Source organism: Chiloscyllium plagiosum, unplaced genomic scaffold, assembly GCF_037043375.1.
Source record: "Chiloscyllium plagiosum isolate Xiang-an unplaced genomic scaffold, Cpla_swu_hap1 HiC_scaffold_39, whole genome shotgun sequence".
In the NCBI taxonomy this organism is placed as follows: Eukaryota; Metazoa; Chordata; class Chondrichthyes; order Orectolobiformes; family Hemiscylliidae; genus Chiloscyllium; species Chiloscyllium plagiosum.
The window spans coordinates 101333515-101349594 of NW_028270177.1; the positions used below are offsets into that span (position 1 = coordinate 101333515).

Sequence of the window (16080 nt, forward strand, 5' to 3'; positions counted from 1 at the left end):
ACTGTGTGGAAAAGATTGGAGGAGCAACTTACATTTCTAAATTGGACTTCCACAAAGGTAGTGAACTTGGTCAGAAAGATCAAAGGCAATTTTATAACGTCAACTGGCCTGCAGAAATTTAAAGCAATGACATTTGTACGAAAAACACTTCAACCACATTTCAGAGGTTAACTGACAGGGTAATTGCCGAATACGCAACTGATTGGTGTATATTGTGCCTGGTGACTTTCAGTCTCTCGTGGATTGAATATTTACAGTATTTATCGGGCTTTTTTGATCGAATTCGGAAGTCAAACTGATTTGTAAACCTAGCTGAAAGTGAATCTGCCAAAGCTAAAGTCACCTTCCTGGGATATGTCGTTGAACACGGACAAATGGCCCCACGGGATGCGAAATCGAAAGTTACAGGGGACATTTACACATTGTTGACGAAAAGAGCAGTACTGAGGTTCCCCGCATTGTGTGGTTTTTACTGAAAGTTTGTGCTGAATGTTAGCAGTGGGACTATTCCATTCACCGAACTGTTAAAAACAGACAAGAAATTTCAGTGAGCACAAGACTTTCAAAATGTTGTTTTTCTCAGAGCAGAGCTGATTGTGAGGAGACATGATTGACGTGTACGAAATAATGAGGAGCAAGGAATTACAGATTGAAGGAAACATTTGCTCTTGATCGATCACCAGGATTGGTAGATTTCAAATAAGATGCAGAAAGCTTTGAATAGACTGGTAGGAAAACTTTATCAGTCAGCGTGTAGGAGACTCGAGAACTCACACTCTATAAAGATCAGTTGGACAGTTTACCCTTCATTCTTCTCTGATTCCACTGGCCAAAGAGTTTCGAAAAATGCTCAAAGCAGAGCATCACCGCGAGCAACAGTTATTCGATCGGTGGCTTTATGAAATGGAAAGGTGCCCATAACTCACCCGCGCGACTATTCGGCTTCCCTCCTGAGATGACGCTCGGACATTGACTCTCATGTTCTCGGGGGCATTTAATGAAGGCATTCTCGTTCCTGCAGATGAGGAGCTCACACCTGATTTCGGCTTTTGAAAAATCAATTTTTAAACGGGATTAAAATCTGCGCTGCCGGCGAGCCAGGTAGGATTCGAACCTACAGTCTCCTGATTCGTAGTCAGGCGCGTTATCCATTGCGCCACTGGCCCCATGCACAGCCTTAACAGCCGTGATGTTAATACGGACACGGTTAATAGCAGTCATGTTCACCAGTTGAACAAGCAATAAAGATAATCACTGTCACTACTTCAGTCTAATTTTCATCACCTTTCAAAGCAACGAATTTTCCAAAAAAAAACACATATGTTCTCATGAAGCTTCCATTCACACTCTGTCTGCTTAGTCATTTAATGGAATGTGATGTGATGAATTTCGAATCCACTTCTTCAGCATAACTGACGTGAACGTGAGCCTTATCACCACATTGTATATATCAGTTAACTTTCAGAGGTTTCGAGTACAGTAACGACTTTTGCGAATATGCAGGAAAGTGAATACTGTGAACCGAGCAAAAAAATCCCTTCATGGAAATTAATCCAGTGCAAAGTCAAACATATGAGGACGGCAGATGACGTAAACATTCCTCTGCATCACTCTGCACAGTGCTTCTCCAAGAATTGACTCTTTGCAGAATTCTTCTTTGTAATTTTGACTGTCCCGGTTGTAGATATTCTTTCAATCCACAAACAAGTATCCTGCTGAAAACTACTGACTTAAGAATAAAATAGTTGAGTATCTATTCGACCAGCTGATGTCCCAAAGTTCCGTGTTCCATGTGAATACAAGTTCTTGCAGGTGAAATTGGAGCTCCGAGCCTGATGTCCCACTGCTTCTTGATGCGTGGGAATTGAAGCCGGTCTCCTTAAGGCGGGAGCTTTTAGCCTCGATATTTCACGCGCCTCTATATCATCAGAGAATGGCATTACGCTCACCGATTGCATTTTCGCAGCCACATGCTCGCGCTGAACGCCATTACCATTTCCAATTAGTTTTGGGTGCACTGCAAATCAATTTCTCTGATTCCACGCCCTTGAACTGGGATTATATGACATGCCATTATATGATTACGTCAATAAGTGAGGAAATTGGTGAAGTAACCGATGTTAAAATACAGTGTTATTGAGAAATACATTTCAGCAATACCCTGCAGTATCCCATGACCCTTTGAAGTTTTGTAGATATCTCGCAAACGTAACATCCTACAATCTCAGTGTTGCAATCTCTACAGTCTCTCCGGACATAGAAGCGATATATATGCAACCGAATCTGAGTTCCCACATCTCAGTCACTGTTTGACAAGTATTCCTTTGTGCGTGTGTTTCTGTTCTTGGCATAACCTCTGCCCCGATCCTTATTGCTTTTTACATCGTGCTTTTCCATGTGGCGCCAGGATCATGAAATGGTTCTTCCTTGGCATTGTCAACACAGCAAGTTCTGCTCGAATCACAGTCACAGCAATCGGCATTTTACCCGTTTTACTCCATGTAATATGTGCTTAGCAAACGCTGAGAAAATCAATCTTTGTTTTACATGAAAATACTCTACGTGGTGATAAGTTTCCTTCGTCAAACACCCGCTATCTCACATCTTTGTGTTTCACATATCATAACCACCCTTTATCGAAGAAATCTCTCCCTCCCACAAGAACTAATTCGCCTAAACGTCCACCCTCCCATTTCACTGATGTATTGCGCAATATAATACTCACATTTACACTGTTCATTCTGTACTACTGCGGTCACTGTTTTGGGTGTAAGTGCTCAATCCCATGGTCGGCATCTTCAAGCAATTCAATCCATTTTGATGCCGCTATTCTGTAATTAATCCTCATGGAGCAGCTTTTCCTGACACGGACAAGAGATTACTGGAACATCGGGCTCAGGGTAAGTGCACAGCGCAGGATTGAGCAAATGATGTTTTATTGGAAAAGAGAAGTTTCTGTGGCTTTCTCCAGTCAATTATTTCAATTTGTTCATTCGGTTCCCCCGAAATATTGCGTGCAGTTCTGCAATTCACATTACAATAGTCATGTGATCGCACTGGAGACCGTGCAGAAATTTACCAAGTTGAAACGTTTAGGTTATGGAAACAGATTGTTTTGACTGGGGTTGTTTTCTTAAGGCAGAGGAAACTGTGAGGATACATGTTTCATATGCACTAAGTAATGAGCGACATGGACAATGCAGACTAAAAGAAACGTTTCCTCTTGACCGATCAACAGGGGCGAAGACTGAAGTTAAGAAGTGGAAAGAATTGAGGAGATATGCAGAAAAATCTAATCAGCAAGCGGATGGTTGAATCTGGATTCACTGTCTGAACCCACATAACCTTCAGAAATACACGGATCTGAACTTGAGTTGTTAATGCATACAAGGCCAAGTGATGAAAGTGAATAAAGATAGTCAAGCGATTGCATCTGACGAAAGCATGTACAACGACTTTGAGGGCTGTCATTCTTCACATACGTGGTATTCGTGTAGCTGTCCATGGCGGGCTAGCAGGTCCATTTTTTTCGCTTCCTTCGCTGTGACCCGGCTTTGATTCTCAGTCCGGGCGTAGGGTTTGTTTTGATCCTGACAGTGACATCAGCAAAAGCAGACCCCCTGCAAGTGGAGTGTTTTTAGTACCTCGGATCAATTAATGACGTCGAGAAATGAGAGACGATGTCCCAGACTCTTAAATAAAGGGGACGGTGCCTCGGCAGTCTCTGCTCATTCAGACAGATCACTCGCCATTCTCCTCTGATTCCGCTTCCTAAATGTTTTCCCAAAATTGTCAAAGCTGAGACTTGGCTCTGTGTCTCGTTTCCTTCACAATCGCAGGTGCCACAGTGAATCTCGGAAAGTTGAAAGGTGTAGAGGGCAACCTGAGTGAAGAATTCAGCTTTCCCCCCCCAGTGATGACTCTGGGATATTGACTCTGACGGTCGCAGGGGTATTTAATGAAGGGACTCCTGTCCCTGCAGTTCAAGGTGCAAACCTCATTTCGGCTTCAGAACAGTCCGTTTTAAGTGCAATAAAGTCAGCGCTGCCCGCAAGCCAGGTTGGAATCGAAGCTCCACACAATAGATCTGTAATTAGGTATGTTATCCATTGTGCCACTGACCCGTTGTATGTGCTACATTGTGCGGTAAATTAACTTGTATGTGAAGTTGAAGCCTGCCAGTCTTGCTCTTGAACCAAGTCGAAACCTTAACTACAATCTCTGGACCATAACCATGCGCATTATCCATTGTGACACTGTGCTCGGGCGTGCTTGAGGTTGGCATTCTGCAGAGTTGTGATCTAAACACGGACATGACCAATCGTACTCATGTTCACAAGTTGAATAACCAGGAAAGATAACCACCGTTACTGCTTCACTCCAATGATCCACTCTTTGTGCAGCGGGAGGTTTTGTAACGAAAAGACATTCATCCTCATGAAACTTCCATTCACTTTGTGTCTACTCAGCCATTCAATGGGATCTCTGCTCATCTGATGAATTTCAAATTCACTGCACTGATTTTGCTCCAGCACTTTTGATCAACTAATGTCTAATCACAACATCGCATTCAAGCTGATTTTCGAAGTCTGAACGTATTTTAACGGCCTGTGCGAGTTTACAAGAAATTCAATAAAATGAAATGATTAAAAAAATTCCCCTTCTGCCCAGAGCAGAGTTAGCCATATGAGATAGCTCAGAGAGAGAAAACATTACCTCCATTTCTCTCAGTGCAGATGTCAATAGTAGCTGCTCCAGATACAGTTGGAACTTCCAGCTTGATATCCCAGTGCTCCCTGCTTCGTGTCAATGGAAGCTGCTGCAGTTCAGGTTGGAGCTCCCAGCCTGATGCGACGTATACTACGTCAATAGAAACTGCTCCACGCAATGTTGGAACTCCCAGTCCCCGGCATTTCAATTCACTCTGTACTTTCAGTGAAATACTTCACACTCAATGATTTCATTACTGAACTCATATCCGTTGCCTCATCCTCATCCGCATTTCCAGTTTGATCTTCGCTACTGCACCACACAGTTTCTCGTATTCCAGGCATGAAACCTGGCACTATATCATATTCCACAGCAATGGTCACTTCCTTGTATGACGAAATTGCTAAAGTAACCGATGGTAAACTACATTTCTTTTGCAGAAATACATTCCAGCAATTCCCTGCGCTATTCCCTGATGCTTTCATTTTCTGGAGGACTATATCAATCTTCACCTTCAACAAACTAAGTGATGAAATATCCATCGGCTCTGGAGATACCGAAGTTAACCATTCAGCTCACCACGAGTTTGCATGTCTCAGTCACTGTTTGTCAAGTATTACTACTGTTCATGTGGTCCTGTTCCTAACATATCCTCTGCTACTATCTTTACTGCTTTTTGCATCATGCTATTCCATGCGGTGCTGGTATCATGCAGTGGTTAGCGCTTTGCGTAGTGGCAGCAGAAAGATCATCTGCAATTTGACTTCCAGTATTGTCACTTGTTACCGTTTTATGCAGAGTAAGACATGCTTAACAAAAGCAGGAGCGAATCAATCTTTGTTGACATGAAAATATTCGTCGAGGTGATGATTTTGCTCCTTCAAACCCTCGCCCTTTCACATCTCTGCTGTCTCTGTATCAGGATTCAAACCCACCAATTCTCGGAGATTTCTCCCCATCCCACGATCAGTAACCCTGCTTTAGGTTCCTCCTCCAATTTCCCTGAGGCATTTAGCTATCAAGCACTCGCATTGACATTGTTCAGTCTGTGCAGCTGCAGTCAATGTTGTTGGGCGAACGTGACCAAATCCCACAATTAGGACCTTAAAACCAATCGATCCATTTACATAGTGCTGTTGTGAGATCAGTGCTCATGTAGCAATTTTTACTGACATGTTCCGGAGATCACTGGAACATCAGGCTCAGGAAAATGACACAATGCATATTTGGTTTTTTTTTTGGAAACGATCAGTTTTTCTGTTCTAATTTCAATGGAGAAGAGGAGATTGTGAAGAAACATGATTGAAATGTGCAAAACAATGAGAGATAAAGGCATGTTCGGCTGAAAGAAATGTTTCCTCTCGGACAAACGCCAAGTGGTGTCGATTAAATGTACGAGGCAGAAAGTTTTCAGTAGATAAGCAGTAAAAACTTTATCCACCAGTAGTGGTGGTGGATAAATCTGCAACTCATTGTGGTGAAATCAACACAACCTTCAGAGATATTCAATCTGTATTCGTGATGCTAAGGCATACAAGGCAAAGAGATGGAAAATGGAATGAGGATAGTGAAGCGGTTGTTTCTGCAAAGAACGCGTCCAACACATTTGAGGGCTGTCAGACTACGTGCCTCCGACCGTTGTACTCGTCGCTGGTCGTGTCGTGGTTCTGAATTGGCACTTTTACCACTGCAGCCCGCGTTCAATTCCCAGTAAGGGCCGTTTTGTTCAGCATCAACAGCGTGGGCTTCTGTGATAGGATTCCTTTCAATGCTTCGAATCAATCAATGTCTCCACGAACATCAGAGTCAATGTTCCAGCCTCTTAAAGAAGGACAAGGTGCCTCGGCACTCCATGAACCAACATGAGACTGAGATATTTATTTTGTTTCCTTGCCATTACTATCAGCCGCAGCGATTAGGTCGATGGCTCTGTGAAATTGAAAAGTGCCGATTCTCAGTGTGTGGGACTATTTGGTCTTCCTCACTTGTGCGTTATTGACTGTGATGTTCTCCGGGATGTGTACTGAAAGAGATTCTCGTGTCTGCATATCAGGAGCTCAAGATTCATCTCGGCTTCAGAAAAATGAGGAAGATTAGGTTGTGAGATTAATAAATACCTGTGTTAACCTCGAGCTAGAGCGGAGTGAAATCTACAATGTTCTGATCTTGAGTCAGGCACGTTAGACTTTGCGCCACTAGCCCCATATGTTCTTCACGCTTTCATGCTTCAGCGTTTTGATGTTAACAAGGACAGGAGAAATAGCAGTCATATTAAAAAATTTAACCAGGAAAGAAAATCACCACCACTGCTTCAGTCCAATCCTCCCCACGTTGTGTTTCAGCGCGATTCATAATGAAAACATATCTGTCATGATGAAGCTTCTATTCAGCCTCTTGTCTGTTCAGCTATTGAATGGGATCATCGTTGATCCTGTAAATTTCAATATTAGTTTCCAGCTTTTCCTCCATAGATCAAGATAAACTCGAGCATAATGTCAACATCAAATAGAGTCAGAGAGTCAGAGAGATGCACAGCATGGAAACAGACCCTTTGGTCCTACTCGTCCATGCTGACCAGATATCTAAACCTAATCAAGTCACACCTGCTATCACCCCGTCCATATCCCTCCGAAACCTTTCTATTCGTATATCCATCCAAATGCCTCTTAAATAGAACATAGAACATAGAAGAATACAGCGCCGTACAGGCCCTTTGGCTCTCGATGTTGCGCCGATCCAAGCCCACCTAACCTATACTAACCCACTATCCTCCATATACCTATCCAATGCAATCCAATGTTGCAATTGTACCAGCCTCCACCACTTCCTCTGGCAGCACATTCCATACACTTATTACTCTCTGAGTTAAAACGTTGCCCAGTGGGTCTCATGTATATCTTTCCCCTTTCACCGTAAAACTATGCCTTCTAATTTTGGACCCACAGACCCCAGAGAAAAGACTATTTCTATTTACCATATCTTTGACCCTTATAATTTTGAAAGCCTCAAATAAGTCATGCCTCAGCCTCCGACGTGCCAGCTAAAACAGTCCCAGCCAATTAAGCCACTCCCTCTTTCGCAAATCATCCAACATTGACAGAATTCTCATTTCTTTCTGAACCCTTTCAAATTTCGTAACTTCTTTCCGATACGAAGGAGACCAGATATGCACGCAATATTCCAACAGTGGCCTGCCGAATGTCTTGTACAGCCGCAACATGACCTCCCAACTCATGTACTCAATACTCTGAACAATAAAGGAAAGCATACCAAACGCCGTCTTCACTATCCTATCTACCTGCGACTCCACTTTCAAGGTAAATTTCAAACATCAGGATTCTATGAACCTGCACTCCAAGGTCTGTATGTTCAGAAACGCTCCCTCGGACATTGCCTTTAAATCTTGAAGTCCTGTTATGATTTGCTTTCCCAAAATGCAGCACCTCACATTTATCTGAATTAAACTCCATCTGCTATTTCTCAGCTGATTGGCCGAACTGGTCAAGATCCTGTTCTGTGGTAACTCTCTTTGCTGTCCAACACAACTCCAGTTAAATGACAAAAAGTAGAGGACCCAGCACGGATCCTTGTAGCACTCCACTGGTCACGGGACTCCAGTCTGAAAAACAACCCTCCACCACCACCCTCTGTCCTCTCCCTTTGATCTAGGTATATACCATTAATTTTTGGAAGTTTAGTTCGCTTTAATGACTTGTATGGGATTTCAGGAAATATAATATCATGGCACGAGCTGAAAAACACTTGCTGCAATTTAACCAAATACGCAGTCAGTCTTATGATAAAAGGCAGAAAAAGAAAATATTACCTGCGTTTCTTTCTGCACAGATTCTCCTCCACGAGCTGAATCCTTGCCACATTTTCCCTTCTTTTTGCGAGATTTCCCTGGGACAGATATTCACTCAATCCATAAACATGGGTCCTGCTAAATACTACTTTAATTCAGATTAAAATAACTGAGTATCCTTTCTCCAACTTTACGTCTCATCGGTCCGTGCTCCTTATCAATACAATCTGCTCCAGGTGAGGTTGGAACTTCCAGCCTGCTGCCATAATGCCCCTTGCTTTATGCCAACAGAAGCTGCTCCCTATAAGTTGGAGATCCCAATCTGATATCACAATGCTCCTTGCTCCATGTCAATAGAAGGTACTACAGGTGAGGTTGGAGTCCCAACCCCGGCGTTTCATGCACCTTTATACCGACACAGCGGGCTCATCCTCATGCCAATTTCCAGTTTGACCTTCACTGCTGCGCCACTCAGTCTCTCTTAGTTTAGCCCTGGGAACACGAGATTATATGATATTCTGCAACACTGGTTACTTATGTGGAATATCACAATTCTCCATTTCATAAATCAGAATTCAAACCCACGCACTTTCAGAGATTTCCTTCCCTTACAAGGCCATTAACCCTCCTTTACATCGCTCCTGCCATTTCACTGAGGCATTCCATAATCTAACGTGCACATCGGCACCATCCTGTCTGTGTTGCTGCTGTCACTCTTGATGGGTAAACGTGTCCTATCCCATCATCGGGAACAGGAAACCATTCGATCCATTTCAATCCCGGTGGTTGTGAAATCAATCATCATGTCGGAGACTTTACTGGCATGGACCAGAGATTACATGTTAACAATTCGTCTTGATTTCCTGCCACTAAGCCAGTATGGCACCTTACTTGCTACGTTTCCATTAATGCCACAGACGTTTATCTTTTAACCAGTTTGCCATTGTAAAATAAACACACACCTTGTCAAAAATACTAGTCTAATTCTTGTGCGAGGTGCCTTCAGTCTGACGTTAAGCTGACTGGTTTTTGATCTCTACTACCAAGATGCTCTCCCGACGCCATTCCTCCTATTGTGCTGCTCTTGTTTGTCTTGCCATGACTGATCAAAACAGTGCTCTTGAAATCACTTCAAAAATCATTTCGCATTACAATGACACACTACATTGGAGTTGTGAAAATCCACTGTTATTTCTACCCTTTTATTTGATCATTATTGAGAGATTAACTGCCATTAGCTCCACTATACCACTAAGATTTTCTGGTCTCTGTGGCACTCTTCCACCAGTGTCACTGCATTTTTTGTTCCTTCACTGATTTTTTACAGTCGCGTTTGATGTTCATTTAAAACATCATTCTCAGAACTGCAATTTTTCAATCGAGCAAAATCGGCAGCCTTTTCATTTAAAGTCCCCTCTAATGATATCAAAGGGGGAAAAATGAGAGTTAGAGCAGCAGATGAACTGAGATTCGGCCGAGTTATCAATTGTCAGCGTGTGGGGCACATGTGATCGTGATGATGATAAGATCCAACAGCGCAACCCAGCAGCTTTCATGCAAACAGTCGTTTGGTGTTAGCTGCACAAATTGCCAGAGTCATTTCCCTTCATTTCGCAATCGGTCTTTTTGTTTTTGGCTTTTCTTTTCCTCCTGTAGTTCTCCCTTGATGGCAGGAACTCTGTCTGACGTTCAAAATGCCTACTTTTCTTATACCCCCAAATCGGATTATCTCATTTGTTTGATGTTGGCAGAATAATAAATTCAAAATCGATTGGCTTTTAATTTACAGACACGTAAATGAATCTCGTTGGTTAAATTTGAATTGTCGTCAAAACAGCAACCAACTCAGGTACCTATTTCACAGCCAAATGTTATATATTTTGAATTTTCCAGTAAACTCCGACACTGCTCTCGTAAGCTCTCAGTGCAGAACAACATTCTACCTCTCTTCAAGGTACACCACACACTGTCAACTTCATAACAATTTGGAATTGCACATCAGGCTGTCACTGGCCCACCACACACAAAACCAGAAATACAGACCTCAAACAAAGGACAGTTATAAGTGGATAAAGGAGCAGTAAAATGTGCCATGTCTCAGTCAAAGTGAAACAGGGGATAGAGAAAGATACTGTACTTGCCAGCACACAGAAAATAGTCAAGTATTTTGCAGGAATCTACATCATAATTATGAGAATGAATTGATCTAATTTTTTGGGATAACATGGTGATGAGGTAGAACTCCATATTACCGCCAAGAGTAGTAGCCTGTCGTGTTTAGTGCAATGCAACACTGCTTCAGACTCTCTCATTCAGTGTAAAATCCATATTTGGCAGTGGGGGATTAAGGAGCGTTCGAATACAGAGAGCAGAAGTAGAGGAGTGGGAAGAGCACAGAGGAATGTTGGGCTAGAAGCAGTGGTGGATTAATGGGGTGTAAGACCATGGATGGATTTGAAAACAAATCTGAGAATTATAAAATAAGTGGAGAGTCATCGTGGGAACCAATGCAGATCTGAAAATGTGTTGCTGGAAAAGCGCAGCAGGTCAGGCAGCATCCAGGGAACAGGAGAATCGATGTTTCGGGCATAAGCCCTTCTTCAGGAAGCCCTTCTTCGGGCTTATGCCCGAAACGTCGATTCTCCTGTTCCCTGGATGCTGCCTGACCTGCTGCGCTTTTCCAGCAACACATTTTCAGCTCTGATCTCCAGCATCTGCAGTCCTCAATTTCTCCAACCCATGCAGATCAGTGAGTTTTATTTAGTCAGAACAGAAGGGAAGTCAAGGAGGAAATGACAAGTAGTTAGCTTAACATCTTTCACATGAAAGCTTCTCAATGTTTTTTTAATAAAGTTGTTGAGCAAGGCACTTGGAGAAAGAAAATCAAGGGTATGATGAAAATTCAAGATACTTTGCGAAAAGGAAGTCAGATTTAACCAGATTATTGATATTCTTTGTGGAGCTATCGTGTGTTATGGATAAACTGCCATTTACTGACTCATTCTTGAGGCTGTCAAACTTCACTTGAAGGCTCCCACGATTCTCCTTACAATGCACATTCCGATCCAGTTGATGTCATCAACAAGTTTGGAAAAATTACAAGAGGTCCAAATGTCCAAATCATGTATAATGGTTGGGAACAATTTGGTTCAAGCATTGAATCATAGAATCTCTGCAATGCAATGAGGCCCTACTCTCTCCCTATAATGCTGCATTTCGCATGCCCAATCCACCAAGCCTGGACATTCTTGGATATAATGGGCAATTCACTAAAACCGTGAATATTTGTACTGTGTGCAGAAACAGCAGCATCTGCAGGAATCCCACGCAGACACTATGAATGTGCACAATTCATGTTGGCAATCGCGTGACATAGAACATAGAAGAATACAGCGCAGTACAGGCCCTTTGGCCCTCGATGTTGCGCCGATCCAAGCCCACCTAACCTATACTAACCCACTATACCTATCCAATGCCCGCTTAAATGCCCATAAAGAGGGAGAGTCCACCACTGCTACTGGCAGGGCATTCCATGAACTTACGACTCGCTGAGTGAAGAACCTACCCCTAACTTCAGTCCTATATCTACCCCCCCCTTAAATTAAAGCTATGCCCCCTTGTAATACCCGACTCCATACGCGGGAAAAGTTTCACACTGTCAACCCTATCTAACCCCCTAATCATCTTGTACACCTCAATCAAGTCACCCCTAAACCTTCTTTTCTCTAATGAAAACAGCCCCAAGTGTCTCAGTCTTTCCTCATACGATCTTCCTTCCATACCAGGCAACATCCTGGTGAACCTCCTCTGCACCCGTTCCAGTGCCACCACATCCTTCCTATAGTATGGCGACCAAAACTGCACACAATATTCCAGATGCGGCCGCACCAGAGTCTTATACAACTGCATCATGACCTCAGGACTCCGGAACTCAATTCCTCTACCAATAAAAGCCAGTACGCCATATGCCTTCCTCACCGCACTATTTACCTGGGTGGCAACTTTCAGAGATCTGTGTACATGGACACCAAGATCCCTCTGCTCATCCACACTACCAAGTATCCGACCATTAGCCCAGTACACCATCTTTTTGTTATTCTTCCCAAAGTGAATCACCTCACACTTAGCTACATTGAATTCCATTTGCCACCTTTCTGCCCAGCTCTGCAGCTTCTCTATATCCTGCTGTAACCTGCCACATCCTTCCTCACTGTCAACAACTCCTCCGACTTTCGTATCATCCGCAAACTTGCTCACCCAACCTTCTAACCCCTCTTCCAGGTCATTTATAAAAATGACAAACAGCAATGGTCCCAAAACAGATCCTTGCGGAACACCGCTAGTGACGGCACTCCATGAAGAAACTTTGCCATCAACTACTACCCTCTGTCTTCTTCCATCCAGCCAATTCCTAATCCAAATCTCCAACTCACCCTCAATGACATACCTCCGTATTTTCTGCAGTAGCCTACCATGGGGAACCTTATCAAACGCCTTACTAAAATCCATATATACCACATCTACCGCTTTCCCCTCATCAACCTCCTTCGTCACCTTTTCAAAGAATTCAATAAGGTTTGTGAGGCACGACCTGCCCTTCACAAAACCATGCTGACTATCCTTGATCACATTATTCCTATCCAGATGTGCATAAATCCTATCCCTTACAATTCTCTCTAAGACTTTGCCCACAACAGAAGTGAGACTCACCGGCCTATAGTTACTAGGGTTATCCCTACTCCCCTTTTTGAACAATGGAACCACATTTGCTATCCTCCAGTCTTCTGGCACTACTCCTGTAGACAAAGAGGACATAAAAATCAAGGCCAATGGCTCTGAAATCTCCTCCCTTGCTTCCCAGAGAATCCTAGGATAAATGCCATCAGGCCCAGGGGACTTATCTATTTTCACCTTTTCCAGGATTTCCAACACCTCTTCTCTACATACCTCAAAGCCATCCATTCTACTTATTTGTGACTCAGTATTCACATCGACGACAATGCCCTGTTCCTGAGTAAATACTGAAGAAAAGTATTCATTCAGTGTCTCCCCAATCTCTTCCGCCTCCACACGCAACTTCCCACTACTATCCTTGACTGGACCTATTCCTACCCGAGTCATTCTTTTATTCCTAACATACCTATAGAAAGCCTTAGGGTTTTCCCTAATCCTACCGACTAAGGACCTTTCATGTCCCCTCCTTGCTGCTCTTAGCTCTCTCTTCAGCTCCTTCCTGGCTACCCTATAACTCTCAATCGCCCCAATTGAACCTTCACGTCTCATCTTGAGATAGGCCGCCCTCTTCCATTTAACAAGGGATTCCAATTCTTTATTAAACCACGGCTCCCTCGCACGACCCTTTCCTCCCTGCCTGACAGGTACATAATTATCAAGGACACTCAATAGTTGCTCCTTGAACAAGCTCCACATATCATTTACACTCTTGCCTTGGAGTCTACTTTTCCAAGCCACACATCCTAAGTCATGCCTCACCGCATCATAATTTCCCTGACCCCAGCTATAACTCTTGCCCTGTAGTACACACTTATCCCTCTCCATCACGAGAGTAAAAATCACCGAATTATGGTCACTATCCCCAAAGTGCTCACCTACCTCTAATTCTAACACATGGCCTGGTCCTTAACCCAGAATCAAATCCAGTATGGCCTCACCTCTTGTTGGCCTGTCTACATATTGTGTCAGGAAACTCTCCTGCACACATTGAACAAACACTGACCCATCTAACGAACTTGAGCTATAGCTTTCCCAATCAATATCAGGAAAGTTAAAGTCCCCCATAACAACCACCCGATTACTGTCACTCATCTCCTGAATCACCTTCCCTATCCTTTCTTCAATGATTCTAGGACTATTAGGAGGCCTGTAAAAGACTCCTAACAGGGTGACCTCACCTTTCCTATTCCTAACCTCAGCCCAAACTACCTCAGATGGCAAGTCCTCATCCATCGTCCTTTCCACCACTGTAATACTATCTTTGACAAGTAATGCCACACCTCCCCCTCTTTTACCCCCACCTCTGACCCTACTAAAACATTTAAATCCTGGAACCTGCAACAGCCAATCCTGTCCCTGTTCTAGCCATGTCTCCGTAATAGCCACTACATCGAAGTCCCAGGTACCAACCCACGCTGCAAGTTCCCCTACCTTATTTCGTATACTTCTTGCATTGAAGTATACACACTTCAAGCCACTTTCCTGTTTACAGGCACCCTCCTTTGAAATTGATGCCATGTTCCTAACCTCCCTACTCTCCAGGCCCTGCACCCTGAAGCTACAATCTGGGTTCCCATGCCCCTGCAGAGTTAGTTTAAACCCCCCCCCCCCCCCAAGAGCACTAGCAAACCTCCCCCCAAGGATACTAGTGCCCCTCAGGTTCAGGTGTAGACCATCCTGTTTATAGAGGTCCCACCGTCCCCAGAAAGAACCCCAGTTATTCAAAAACCGGAATCCCTCCCTCCTGCACCATCACTGTAGCCACGCATTTAAGTGTTCTCTTTCCCTATTCCTCGAATCTCTATCACGTGGCACGGGTAACAAACCAGAGACAACAACTCTGTTCGTTCTAACTCTGAGCTTCCAACCTAGCTCCCTGAAAGCCTGTCTAACATCCTCGGCACTCCTCCTACCTATGCCGTTGGTGCCAATATGGACCACGACTTCGGGTTGCTCCCCCTCCCCCTCCAGGACCCGGAAAACACGATCAGAGACATCACGAACCCTTGTACCTGGGAGGCAACATACCAAACGTGAGTCTCTCTCGTTCCCACAAAACCGCCTATCTGTGACGATGGAATTGAACCCCGGTCTCGAGCACTGTGAGGCAGCACTGCTGTCACTGATCCTTGTGGTACTTCACCCGTAACAGAACACCAACGTGAGTAAAAAGTGCACTTATTCCTACTCTATGCTTTGCAGCTGGTAAACAATCCTTAATGAATGCTGGCACGTTTTCTCCAACCCCATTGTGTTTTGTGATGTTGTGTGGGACCGGATAAAAAGCTTCCTGAACAAGCAAAACAGTGGGGTTCCAACGTGAATTCCACTCCACAGGAGACTTTGCAGAGATCACATAACTTGAAAGATGACTCCCAGCGCATCCACATTCTCTCATTGTCTTCCTCTTTCTTCAACAATTTGGGATGAAGCCTGTTTGGTCTAATTGACTCAAACTTTAGTCCAGTTAACTTTTGAAGTCCGACCTCTTTCCTGTTCTTATTTGTTTGTCCCTTGTTTCGTATTTTTGGGACATTTAATCTCCCGATGAAGAGCTGCTGATTGGATGTTGACTGACGACCTGTGTTTTTCCAGTACCACATTCTTCGACACTGATTGCAAGCATTTGCGATCCTCACTTTCTCCTTTTCCACAACCTTGACATTTGCATAGTATCTCAATGTGCTGATTCGCTTTGCGTCTTGCCAGGCCAGATGATCAGCTGAAGCCTCGCCCACACACACGTGTTCTGTTTCTCCTGACTTTGAACGAAGTTTGTACCTTTCCTGTTCAGAACACCATACTATCAGGTTAGGATAAATGATGTGACT

At 43.7% G+C, this 16080-nt stretch overlaps 1 non-coding gene across 1 annotated transcript; it reads right to left on the reverse strand.

The window, feature by feature from the left end:
• Window positions 1-1093: 1093 nt before the first annotated feature.
• trnar-acg (transfer RNA arginine (anticodon ACG)) lies at window positions 1094-1166 on the reverse strand. The gene has a single exon. It is a non-coding gene; the product is annotated as a tRNA-Arg (tRNA).
• Window positions 1167-16080: the final 14914 nt, after the last annotated feature.